This window comes from Chiroxiphia lanceolata, chromosome 6 (assembly GCF_009829145.1).
Source record: "Chiroxiphia lanceolata isolate bChiLan1 chromosome 6, bChiLan1.pri, whole genome shotgun sequence".
Classification (NCBI taxonomy): Eukaryota; Metazoa; Chordata; class Aves; order Passeriformes; family Pipridae; genus Chiroxiphia; species Chiroxiphia lanceolata.
The window spans coordinates 44,797,897-44,808,348 of NC_045642.1; the positions used below are offsets into that span (position 1 = coordinate 44,797,897).

Here is a 10,452-nt window from a genome sequence, read left to right on the forward strand (position 1 = left end):
ATAGTGATAACATGCAGCAACCTGGCTGCAATCCTGGGAGACACATCACATACCTGTACTCCAATCTTGTAAAAGAGTGGTTTCAGTTTTAAACCCTTTGAAGTCAATGAGGGGAGCCCATAAGACGAGAGTCCTTTGTTTAGGATCAGAGTAGACTTAGTACAGAAAGTAGCAGGGCAGGTTGCTTCTATATGCTCAGTATCTCTTGTTCATACCTAGGCCTTAGCAGGCAACTATATTTAGGAAGCTCAGCATTCATTCCTGCTCATCAGTACTCTTTATCAAAAGTGCCAACAAGGCAGCCACTTAGTGCTGGCTGCGACTGTGATATCTCTTTTTATGGACTCACCTGTTCAGCTCTCAGGAAGGCCAAGACCTACCTGCTTCTTTCACACAAGGCACTGGGCTACTAGACAGATGATGATGGTAATGATGATCAGCCTTCATTGTCCTGTTATGTATTTACAGTGAGAATGAAATGCATAATAGGCATTACCATCTGTACACAGCCTTCAGAATTTATTGCTGGTGCAAAAGTGGCCCCTCAGGGCTGTGAACACTTTTATTTGTTAATGCTAAAATAAAGACAGCATGAGCAAGGACTATGTTACCACCATCCGTGTTATCAGAAAACCTAAATCCTGCCTTGAAGGGTTGAAAGTGAGAATGCTTTGATTTGAGGTCTTGCATTTTCTCATGCATTTACTTCTGAGATTGTTGGAAAGGGAACTAATTAGCAGTCACAGCCATGGCTTTCTGTGCTGGTGGACACCTCTCCAAAGAAAATGAACAAGAAGCTGCTTTTGCATGGGCTAATGAAATGACCAATAATTTTCATATATTTCAATTACTTTTTACAAGTGACCTAAAACAGATTAATTTGTGACAACTAAATGTGAGAGGCAATAATTTCTACTGTATTTCTCTGAATATTGTCTTGCCCTTATATTTCAGGTTTCACTGTTAGATGAAATTTATACCTCCCTAGAGAGCTGACTGCACTTTTACTACCTTACTTTTGCGGCAAGAGCAGTGTCCTAATTTTCTGTTCCTGTGACCCTTCTTGTACATACAAACTTCTCGAGACATTTGATTTTAGTTGCTAATGATTTCTGCCTTTGAATAGTGTTAAAATTGCTGAAGATGACAAAATATCTTGAAAACTTAAGCGTGAGAGAGAATAGATCTGTTTTCTGAGCTTTTTATACCTCAATATTTCCAAATTGTAGGGGAAAAGGCATTAACCATGTTTGAACTGCAATTCTTGCAAATAAACCTGAAGTAAACCATATGAACTGAATCAGATTTGCATAAGGGTTCATCAAAATTTCTTTCATTTATAGATCATATTGTATCTGATACAACTTAGAAATTATTCTTGGCATTCTTAAATATAGTTGCCAACAATTAAAATGTGTAACAATATAGAATGCTCTTGGATGGAAGATGAGAAAAAATTATCAATATTCAACAGCAATGCAAAACAAAGTTTTGCATAAGGAATAAAGAATTTGAGAATACTAAGAAAAGCAAAGAAAGTAGTCTAGGGGGTTTTATTTGCTCTACTTAATTGGAATGCTTAAAATATGATTTTTCTTTGCACAAATTAGGGTGTGATCCAGACTACATCATCTTTCAAGTGTTTTAAGATCCCGATTTTACAACACTTGAAAAGGAAAGCTTCCAAAAATTCAGTGCTATGCAAGGCAATATAAAGGACACTACAGATCTCTGTTTATATTGCAAATATAACATTGTCAAAGTTCTAGAAAAAACACCCACACAATGTAACCAGATGATCAGAAGAGGTGATCATCCCACTGTATTCAGCATTGGTGCAGCCTCACCTCAAGTATTGTGTGCACTTCTGGGCCCCACAGTTTAAGAAGAATGTGAAGGTCCTTAAATGTGTCCAGAGGAGGGCAACAAAGCTGGTGACAAGGTTGGAAGGAATGTCCCACGAGGAGCAGCTGTGTTCACCAGGCTTGTCTAGTTTGGAAAAAGGTAGGCTGAGGGATGATCTCACTGCTTTCTGAGAGGGAGATGCTGAGTTCTTCTCTCTGGTATTCTGCAACATGGTATTTTTGGCTTCATCCGTCAGATTTACTTTGTGCCAAAGCCAGATTCTTAGTGGAAGTAGGAGACATCTCAGTGAAATGGACCCTTCTGCCTCCTGGGTGAAAATCTCTGCACCAGGTTGCTGGAAGCACAGCATGTTTGCAGCAAAACAGTCTGTGGTACACAGATCTTGCCTCAGACTGCCTGTTGTGGGGCTGTACTCTGACATGCCAAGCTTCACAACAAATGAAGCAGGCAGGTTTTCAGCATAGGTGGGATTATTTCTGCCCAAAGGATGGTTTCTGGTTACTTGTGTTTTCCTCCCATTGTTGTTGTTGTTGCATTGTTTGGTTTTGTTGTTGTTTTATTGCTGTTGGGTTTGGGTTTTGGGGTCTTTTTTGCTTGGCTGTGCAGACAAATTTTGATCTGGAGGGAAACATCAATGTTTCAGCTTTATTTTCCCTCCAGAGGGTTGCAATTCAGCTCTGTTACCTAGTTGTAGAATTGTAACTGCATCACCAAGTCACCTAACAAATACAACTGGGAGAAACTATTGTTTAGCATTTGTGTTGCTGACTAGCAGGAAATTATCTCCGATATGTCTGGATCAAGGCTTGCATTGCAGAGATTTCCTGTGAGAAAGTAGTGTCAAAGAGTATGACTGAGCTTTCCTCTGTCTGCAACACAAAAGATTGTCTATTAACAGTGGCCTCACATGCCCCACCATCAATTGCAATCAACCGAAGCAGGTTGTTACAGCCCACTCTTTCCTTTGCTCTTCTCTTATATAGGTATAATTTTTTCATGAGATACTAAGCTAAATAAGGCATAAGAATTGTCCTACCATAGAATGTAAAAGGAGAGAAAAGCTGAAAGCAGAAGAGAAGAAAAAGCCCCCGAGCAAAAGCTCACTTATTAGAGTACTTATTTTTTTCATTAAATCTTGGCAGCTACTTTAAGAATTAAAATATTACTAGTTTTCAAATTTTACAACTGACTAGGCCGTGAATTTAAAAGCACTTGGGGAAGGGTGAATAGTTCATTAGCTTGTTCCCTCAATGACACTTTCAAATACTTTCCTTACGGTGACCTCTATTTTAAATTTATGGGAATCACTTAAGTGTCAAACAAGCTAAGTGGTGCATTTCATTAATGAAAAATTAATGGAGAGGACCTTGGGCTAGTTTTCAGTACTTGTTTACAATACATATAATTCATTAGAAGAACATCAGTCAAGCAAGGACCCTGCATGGCTGCAGTGGTGTTGTAAATGGGACTTTATTCTCTTTTTTCCAGTTAATGAAAGTATGAGGCAGAAAAAAATACACATAAAAGAGATTTAATGAGTCTTTGGAAAAGTGTTAAAATAGGGTACACAAGTCATAAATTTCAATTACTAACTCTACTCCAACCATACTTATTAGTGTAGGAACAAGATATCAGTCTGTAATAGGATAAAAGTCTTTGTGACAGGCAAGGACCAACTAATTTGCAGAAATTTGGGACTATGATCCCCTGGTTAGAATGAGGGACTAGGGAGAAAGTCTTAAGGCTCCCAAGTTGTCTCTGCAGGTGAGGTGACACCTGACCTTGAAGCAAGTTCCTTCTTCCCAGAAATGCTGCTGCTTCTCAAAAACTGACTTTCTTCAGAAAGGGACAGCCTTTGGAGAGAATCTTCCTCTGCCTTTCTATATAATGAACTGAAAAATCAAAGTCACACTTTCATGCACTGCGAAAAGCATGGTTTATTATCTCAATGAAAAGCTGTGCAAAACTGTGCAGTTCAAATGTATTTTCCAGCTTAAATCAGGCTATAGCTACCCATAGGCTTTGGATCAGAAATAAAACAAGACAAGTCTTCCCTTTAAAACTTTTTTCATCATATAATAGGTGAGGAGTGTTTTAAAGACATTTCCTTCCAATAACAGTACTGCCAAAAGACCATCCTGGATTAAACACATATACTAATAATACAGCCAACTTTAGTTCTATTTATATCATAAAATTCTCCACAGTGTATTATAAATGTGTTTATCAGACAAGTGGTTAACACAGCACTAGGCAGTGAATCCCAAATTATCAGCAGTATGGTATAGAACAATTTAGGCATATGGATTCATAGGCATGAAGTATCTTTGGGTGCAGAAGAATTTCTAAGAGATCCAAGTGGCCCTCTTTCTTCTGCTCCTCACTTTAAAGCAGTACAAGAAAGTATACAGCTTGGGACAAGCTATATGATAACGACAACATTACTTTGTAATAATGTCCTGGTATTCAAATCCACATATCACTGCGCTGGACAGAGAACTTCAGATTTTGAGTGTAGAAAGCTCCTGTAGATTTGCTACAACATGCAAGACCAAAAATGTAAGAAGCCATGCCTCAACTTCCCTGCCTATAAAATGAGAATAATGATATATGTGAAAATGTTGTACCATCTTATTGCTTGCTCATGGCACTTTATACATCCAGTCATTGAATTGTCATCCCATTTCTCATTGAATAGTTATAAACATCTTTTTAGGAGAATGCTCTCAAATGCTCTGAGCACGTGACTGCCTTTAAAGTGATTCCTCAAGCCTACTGGGGCTCACTCAATGCCAGTTTTTCCAAGCAGAGTATTCAGATCAGTGTGTATGAAGGAGTAAATGAGGAACAACAGTTATAGCTTTTCTGACTTTCTATTGGCAGTGGATTAATAATGTAAAGTACTCTGCATGACAAGCTATTTGTTTTTGCTGAGATTAAATGGAATCAGTTGTAAAACTATGTGGGTTTATTACTATAATATTTTTCATACAGTGATAACAAATACGAGCACCATAATATCATCCAGATCAATCCTTAATGGACACAATTACTGTTTAATGTTCTTAAATACGTTTGGGAATATGAGCTCTGAGTGTTAGTTTGTTTAATAATACTAATAAAAGCACAAGAAAATATATAGATGCTGATTATATTAATTATAAAGGGAGGAAAACAGACTGCAATTATGTAGCACATTGAGGAGTAACTAAGATAATATTTGCAAGGTTTTTCCCAACACAAACCAGTTGACTTCAGAAATTTTGAAAGAAACTTTTTTTTGTCTCTTTTACTAGGCTTCAAAAATTTGTTCAGAATGAACCAATATTTTGAAATGAACCAGCATAAGGCATGCATGTTGCAAGACTGCAGTTCCCCTCTATTGTAAACAAATTTATTTAGCTGTGGCTGTACCTGTGAAAGATTAGAGCATGTCCTGTTCAGAAAATTGGAATCAAAATGGTAAAAAAATTCCAGTAGTTATGATATCTTCATCCTTCTAGAAAAAGTCTGTTATTCCCTTGCTGCCCATAGTCTTGACTTAGAACACATGGGACTCTTCAGTTGACAATAAAGATGGTGGTAAAATAGCTTTTTCTTTTTTTTTCCTAAATTCTTCAACAGGAAAATTTAATGTGACGAACTTTTTTTTTTCTTTTCATGGCAAATGTTTTCTGCATTCTAGGGAAAAAAAATAAAAAATATACTCTCAGATGATATTTTCTATGGCTATTTTTCTTATTGAAATGTTGAGATTATGGTACATCGTGAAAAATCTCCAGCCTTAGGAACCTGGGTTATGAAGACCAGTAAGATCTCATGAGCCATTACAGCAGCATTTTCAGTGTATTCTGGGTATTTTAACTGTGGGGATTTGGATATTTTTGTAACTGTATGTATGCTTAGGGTTGGTTTTTGGTCTTGGAGTTTTTTGTTGTTTGTTTGTTTTGTTTTTACTATTGTTTTTATTTTAGTTCAGCCACAAAGTAAACGCAGTCAGAAAGCTTGAAGTCTTTTATTTACAGATCACATGTATGAGGACAGCTGGCCTTCTTGGTTTCTGTCCAGTACTTTCTGCTGCTACCAGGTTAATGGATTAAAACCCAAGATTCCCCCTTTCTGGCAGTGCACGAGTGCTTGCAGAGTCCCTGCAGAATGGCTTACTAGTACTACTCACAACTCATTTTGAATGCTTGAAGGTAAAACAAGAATGAGATCTGAACTGGTGACTTCTGATCCCAAGTCAGAAATGTGTCCTTCTGACATCCAAGCCTACAGTATTAGAGTCCATAGCCTACATACGTAAATAATCACTAAAAAAGGCCTTCTGTTTCCAGTGTCCTGAATGTCAGAACTGTATTCTCATCAAAGGATTTTAGTATAGAAGTGTGATGATAGTATCAATTCTTATCTAGTTGTTTCCCATATGGCATGTCTTTCTTCAGTGCTTTCATTTTATTCATGAAGCTGAGACTTGAAAAACTGCTTCATTCAATAATAAAACTCATAGTTATTTATCTAAATTTCTAGATATCTCTAAACTTCTGTGTTACCCTAAAGTTATCAGTGTTATTTCTTCCCATAGCCTCTTTTGTTTTTCATATTTGGGTGAGTGCAAAGCTGGGATGATAAACAGTTCAAATGTTTCTCTAATTGTCTTTAAGTTTGAAATTTTGTAGTCAGAGACTAATAGACTGTATCTCCGAGCTTGCCAGTGGAAACTGCTTTCTCAAAATGTCTCACTATTGTAAGTGAAAAAACTCTAAAGAAATATTCTCTTTGTAAGTAGGTTATTCCTTTCAGTCAAAGATTTTCCAGAAATAATAAAATTTTTGAGTTTGACACATTAATTCATTTCTTAAATTGTATTGATCAAAGACAGATAGACGCCTCATATCAAAGTCATATTAATCTGTTAAATCAAATTAACCTCTAAAATTTGCATCCTTTGACTGTGATAATTAAAGAATGTTTCCCAGACACTGAGAGTTCCCAGTTCAGCACCTAAATAAGAAGTTGTTGTGTGAATGCAGTGTCAGAGTTCAAAAGACCATTATAAAATGAAAGGATAAAATATTTTGCAGTCTCTCAGAATCAGGATCTGAGATCCTTATGTAGTAAGATAAACTTCTGGTAAACTCCTCAGAATTTTTAACTCAGTAAGGGTTTAACTGCATGGCATAAAAAATCTTGAAGAGATTCCAGAATGAATAAAATTGCTCGGAAATATGGGAGCCAGTCAGCTCTTATCTGCCTCCTGGATTTCTGGAAAATATTTTGTGGGGGTTTTTTCTCTAGAATTTTCATTAGCTTCAGGAAATATAGAAGAAAAAAGTTGAGAGTACACCACAGAGAACTGTAGGTGGTCTGTGGACATATTTCTTGTTTATTACTACATTTTGGACTGGTTTGTGGAATAATATTATTCTTGAGTGAAAAGTATTTATCAAATAAATCAACAACTGTAAACACTGATATACTACACAGGATTGATTCTACTGTAGCTCTCCTCATTAATCAGGAACCATATGCTATTCAGAGCTCTATATTGGATGAAAAACCTCTGATGTCTGTTTATATGCTAGACATGCACAAGTGAGATTATGAGACTGAAAGGTACATTGTGGGTGGAGGGTACCTAGTGCAGTCCATTGCCACTTCAAGTGTTTATTGACTGCTTCTTAAAAGTAGTTTTTGGGGCTTTTTTAATGGTACTTCTCTCTTTAATATTGTTCCAGAACCTCACTGTTTTCTCAAATAATTAGTATTTGTATTCCAGCCAACACTTTTATTCCAAAAAGAGAGAGTTGATGGGACAAGGACAATTTGGGAAAAGCATAAAGGTCAAGTTTGTGGTTTTGCACAATTGTCCCACTTGATTCTAGTGATTAGGATGACAAACTTTCATCATAAAATGCATTTAAGCAAGGAAGTGATACTATAGCTATTTTTGTTTAGTGTGTTTCACATATAGACTTCAATATAAAAATCTTTAAAATCACAAAAGAAAATTTTTTAACTCTTAGATAGGAAAGTGGTAATTGTTCCTTTTGTTTTTGCTTCCTCTGATGTCCTGAGACTTAAAACAGGTCTCACCCTAATTTAAACAGTTTTGATCAGTTAGGTGTGAGAGAATTAACTTTCACTTGTAGAAGGTTTCTCCTTGTGATCTCTCTTTTCTCCTTGTGATGTATAAGAGAATATATAAAATAGCTCAAATTTGATGTGATATTTTTCTTTTGAAATTATAAGTTACGGTAAGTTATGGTAGTTCTGTCTAGTGGAGATAAATTCCAGACATTTTTAACTGTATATAAGCAGCAAAACATTTTGTGTACCTCATTGTCCCCTTACAGCATGTTTTATCACTCCATTTATACAAATAAATGTTAAAAATAAAAACAAAGAAATAATAAAAAACTTCATACTCTTTCTAATTGATTATTTCTTCTATTCTCTTTCTTACACAGTGTGGCTCACCTGAGTGGTAATGTAAATACCCTAAAGCCAGCAGATACTAAAGCAATCTCATGATCTCTAGAGTACTGCATCCAGCTCTGGGGTCCCCAGTACAGGAAAGACCTTGACCTTCCGGAATGAGTCTGGAGGAGGCCGCAAAGATGATCAGAGGGATGGAGCACCTCTCCTATCACAAAGGGCTGAGAAAATTGTTTAGCCTAACAACTGGGGAGGCCTAATTGAGAACTTCCAGTACCTGAGGGGGGCCTACAAGAATGATGGAGAAGGACTTTTTACAAGGGCATGTAGTGACTGCTTTAAACTGAATGGCTACAAACTGAAAGGTAGTAGGTTTAGATTAGATATCAGGAAAGAATTCTTTACTTTGAGGGTGGTGAGGCACTGGAAGAGGTTGCCAAGAGAAGTTGTGGATGTCTTGTCCTTGGAAATGTTCAAGTCCAAGTTGGTTGGGGCTTTGAGCAAGCGGGTGCAGTGGAATGTGTTCTTGTGCATGGCAGGGGGGTTGGAACTGTATGGTCTTTATGATTCCTTCCAACCCAAGCCATTCTACAATTCTACAGTTTTATGATTCTATGATTTCCGTCAATAGTGCTGCCTTGGTAGCTCTACCTCTTGTCAGTGAATGACAAGTTTCTGTGAATTAATCAAAAGGACATTATTGTTTGAATATGTTGAATGCTCTGGCTCCATTCCCTCCCTTAAGGAATGTATTTCAATATCCCTTTGTCCAGCTTTGGACTATAGTATGCTTGATATGGTCTATTACATGTCTATGGCTTATATATGAATCTGAGTGATTACTGAGGAAAGCTTATGCTGTTGGACAAGATCCTTGCACAACTGAATCACCTTTTATTGCTCTGCAGGATTTCCACGATGTTTCTCCATTAGTTCCAGATGGTCAATAAGAACAGTTTTTATGCTATTTGCAGAAGCATCCAAACTTGGCAGTGAGATACAGACTAGAGCAGTTCAGCCACTTTTGCCAATTCTCCAGTAAAAACAGTTGAGATGCTATAGGCTGTGAGAATATATTTAACATTTGCATTTATTCTTAGGGGAAGTACTGCACTGATAACCTCTCTTTGTGCCCTATGGATAAGTTGCTCCTGGAAGGAAGAGCTGTGAAAGAGGAGGTTCCTGTTGACCAGAGATGACATGTGTGTTTTGTTTGATATGTCACAGATCAATGACACTTTCATATGGAAAGTTTCATATCTATTGGTTTTGCTCACGTTCTCACCTCCAGTAATGCTCACTGTAATGCATGTTCATCAGGAATTCTGTTCATGGAGGTCTCCAAATGGTCTTCAGGTAGAAGAGACTTTCAGAATTAGTGAACCCAAAGAAAAAGTAAAATAGGAGCATTTTCGTGCCTGAACTTAATATATCCTATAATTAGCCTACAGAAAGCACACTTTTTTTTTTTCTACAATACATTGTGTTCTATTTCCATTTCCCAAGGGCTAGAAAAACCCAAGGTAACTGTTCAGTCTCAGCTGTGACATAGTAAAAAAGAACTCAACTCTGCTTTCTTTTGTTTCTCTGATGTATTTTGTAGATGAATTTTTATAAGTTCTTTGCAGTCAAGTGAATTTGTCTGTGTTTCTGAGAGTGCTTTTCCTCCAGACAGGAAATCTCAATTTTTTTCCCAGTTGAACAGTGTTATCAATGCTACTTAGTACAGGACAGCATATGATTGTACAGCTACAGCAGGAAGAAATTTCTCTATTTAAAATTAGGAGGGTTTGAAAATGACATCAAATCAACAAGACACGAGTAATATGGAGAAGGTGTGATCAGCTCTAGTCTCTCTTCCACTTGGAACAATGAGAATTTTGAGGTGACCCCTGCTTGAACTAACCTAAATTATGGAGCGCATACTCCAGTACGTAATATAAGGAAGACAATTTTCTGTTACTGGCAGGAAGCATGGAAAAAAATCACCTGAAAATGAGCAACTTGGGAACAGACTTTCAGAGAATGTGATTTCATGTAAAAGAATAATAAACACTTGAAAAAAACGTTGAGAAGGGAGGTGAGTGGAGCTAAAATCAGTAATATGTTAAAAATAGAAATAGGTGAGATTCTTAGCAGACATGCAGC

General features: G+C 36.9%; 1 long non-coding RNA gene across 1 annotated transcript; it reads right to left on the reverse strand.

Annotated features, from left to right (window-relative positions):
- Positions 1 to 1,870: 1,870 nt before the first annotated feature.
- Positions 1,871 to 8,468, reverse strand: LOC116789005. The gene is made up of 3 exons (XR_004357846.1): positions 8,347 to 8,468; positions 3,648 to 3,758; positions 1,871 to 2,068 (listed from the first exon to the last, which is right to left on the reverse strand). It is a non-coding gene; the product is annotated as an uncharacterized LOC116789005 (long non-coding RNA).
- Between the last annotated feature and the right edge of the window lie 1,984 nt (positions 8,469 to 10,452).